Source organism: Octodon degus, unplaced genomic scaffold (assembly GCF_000260255.1).
Source record: "Octodon degus isolate 3935 unplaced genomic scaffold, OctDeg1.0 scaffold00024, whole genome shotgun sequence".
Lineage (NCBI taxonomy): Eukaryota > Metazoa > Chordata > Mammalia > Rodentia > Octodontidae > Octodon > Octodon degus.
Window position 1 is genome coordinate 9,443,533 of NW_004524600.1, and position 3,384 is coordinate 9,446,916.

The 3,384-nt window shown below is 33.4% G+C and overlaps 1 pseudogene; it reads left to right on the top strand.

The window, feature by feature from the left end:
- Positions 1-1,462: 1,462 nt before the first annotated feature.
- LOC101582947 lies at positions 1,463-1,940 on the top strand (annotated as a pseudogene).
- Positions 1,941-3,384: the final 1,444 nt, after the last annotated feature.

The window sequence follows — 3,384 nt, forward strand, 5'->3', positions numbered from 1 at the left end:
TTTTGCATGACCTGAGTGCCTGTCCCCAGTGGAACATCAAAGTGTTGTCCTCTAAACGTTACGGCCTTTGCCTTCACATCACTAATACTTGGGGACTCCACAAGGCAGGTTTAATTCAAATACTATTAATTATGCTAAAATGCATTGTCTAAATGCAGAATAATGGACCAATAGGCATTATCAATATCATTTTTCAACTACAAGATTCATGATTATTGTATGATGATTTTGTTTTATTTCAATATTGAGACAAAAACCATGAAGAATCTAAGCCCTAAATTGACAAGAAACTAGTTTTCTTTTTCTTTTTTTTCTTTTTTAGTCCTGGGAATCAAACTCAGGACGTGTCACTTGTCAGGCAGGTACAGTGCCACTGAACTATATTCCCAGCCTAAGAAACTGGTTTTCAACAGAGATAATCAACATTTCCTAGTTATTTTCATTCCATCCATCCAAACCCCCAAATGAGTGACATCAAGAAAGAAAAGATAATGGGAATACATGATTTATTTTTCATTCATATTCCCTTTCATTTCTTATTAAATATGAACATATTAACTAAATAACTAGAAAATACTTTAAATATATACAGAAGGATGTAGTTACATAAGTTAGTTCCACTATTAGAGAGCAAGTTGACTCAATGTCAAATAGCTTCAAAATATTTTATTGAAAGAAAAAAAAGTTGAGAGATACAGTGCTGTTCAATTTGTGATAGACAAATCTTGGAAACAACCAAAATGCCCTTTACCTGAGGAATGGATGAAAAAGATGTGGTATTTTTATACAATGGAGTATTACTCAGCTACAAAGAATGATAAACTCGAAGCCTTTATATTCAAATGGATGCCACTTGAAGATATACTCAAGTGAAATAAACCAGACTCACATGTGTAAATATTGTATAGTATCCCTAGTGTAAGAATGCAAAAGAAGAAATGCAAATAGAAAGGTATAACACAATTAAAAGGAAAGTAAGAATTTAAGGATTAAACAATGAAGAGAGAGCAAGGAGAAAAGCTAGGAAACATGACAGGGGAAAAACCGTACATTTATAAGCACAAGATGGTTAAGGCAATGATCCTAAGAATCTTCAGCAGGATTTTGAAACTAGCAGCTAATTGGTAGGATTCTCACCCTGACTAACTATATATGCTGACACCTGTGAACTAAGCAACTGCACTGCAGATAGCAATGTGTAATACTAGGGTCATGCCTGGATTGCCTGTCATTCTGGTCTTCTAAATACGTACTGCTTGTCATGTCATACCAATTACTGCTCTACTGTCTCTCAAATAATGTTTGTTTTTTTTATATAAAAAAGGGTAATAAATGAAAACAAGAGACAAGAAAAAATAAATGTCATAGAACTGTCCTGTTACAATGCTGTATATGATTAGATTTCTAAACTTCTGTGTAAAAATATGTAATTGTGCTCTCTGATCATCCCGCTGCTGTCAAGATGGCACTGCAGAAAGACAAGAAGCCTCAGAGGTCAACCTGGAAGTTTAGTTTGGACCTTACTCATCCAGTAGAAGACGGAATTTTTGATTCTGGAAATTTTGAGCAGTTTCTGAGGGAGAAGGTTAAAGTCAATGGAAAAACTGGAAACCTTGGGCATGTTGTTCACATTGAACGGTTCAAGAATAAGATCACAGTTGTTTCTGAGAAACAGTTCTCCAAAAGGTATTTGAAATATTTTACCAAGAAGTATCTTAAAAAGAATAATCTTCGTGATTGACTTCACGTGGTTGCATCTGACAAAGAGCCTTACGGACTCCGATACTTCCAGATTAGTCAAAATAAAGATGGATCAGAGTCTGAGGACTAGGTGGTTGCCACTTATAGGGCTTTGCTTTTTCCTAAAACAAATGAAGTATATGTGAGAAAGAAACACTCAGAAGTGGGCTTTTAGTTTATTGGCGAATAAAAACATTGCATTCTTAAAAATAAATAAAAATATGTAATTGTCTATTCCTTTTTTAATATTATTTTCTTTTTTTTTTCCTTCACATTCTGTAGGGATTTAAAGTTTATCATATCAACACTTGATGGAAAATACCTGTTCCATGTTATGGCTAAGTTGTGTGATATTCAGACAGATAATGAGGTTAAGCTCAACTGCCCATGTCATATGGTAATAATATCATTAAGCTTCTCTTCTGGATGGTTAACAACTTAAGTTTGCAGACCAAAAATTTAAAAAAAGAATAGCTGCAAGGACAGTCAACATTTTGCCCTGGCCATTCAAGGTCAGTGAGGACTCAGGACATAGGAGAACCTGTACTATAATATCCTGTAACTCAGCTGTGTCCCAAATTTTCTGATTAAGGCTGTTATGGGGCCACAGAGGAAAGTGATCAACGATGTAGAGTGTGCCTAAGGAGAGTCGCATGGGAAGAAAATATTCTCTCAGACTTTCACAGAGAGCAAATTGGTCAAGCAATGGCCATGACTCATCCACATGGCTGACACTGACAAAGGATCTACAAACTGTGGTACAGGGTATCAGGATAAATCCTGAGGGAATTTGACTGACCTTATCAGATATAAGAGTTACATTTCTTGTTTTACAGGTATTGCTTTATTTTGGTCTTAACCATCCAGCAGAAAAGTATAAAAACGAAGTATAAAAAGTAAAGCCATATTAATATGCTAAGCTGTAAAAGGCTCAAGTCAACAACTTCTGATATTGCTAGTCCTACAGATAACCCACTAGTATTATGGACTACTAGACTGTATTGGATTATTTTGCTGAATTCTGCACCTACAATATTTAAATGGCATGGAATACCCATCTCTGACAAAACTAAACAAAAAAAGGCAATACAAATGAAGGGCCATTTTGTATCTGTATATACAAAATAGGGTAGATATATAGCTACTTTCTCTTAATTCAATGAGAAGAAAGACATGGACTAATAGTGTTTAGACAGGATATTATGTTTGCAACTTGTACTATGAATAATCACTATGAAAACAACAATATACAATGGATTAATTATTGAAACTGTCCTAGTAATCAGTTTTGAAATTGTCTCATTGCTATTTCTCAATAAAATTTTTAAAAAATGAATATAACAAAAATAAATAAAAAGAAAAAATAGAGATATAGTGTTGTTACATCCTTTTAATGATTAAAAATAATTTGAAACTAAGATCATTTTATTGGGTCTATATACATGTAAAAATTAAAAAAAATTGTGATATTAGGATAGTGTTCATACTGAGGAAAGAAAAGTATCCAGAGAAGGACAAAAACATACAAATCCTTGATTATATTTGTCATTTTTATTTTTTGCACCAACTGATAGATTTGAAGTATTTCTTATAGCACTTTCAACTTTTGGCATTTCTGAAATATTCCATAATAGTAAAGCTTAA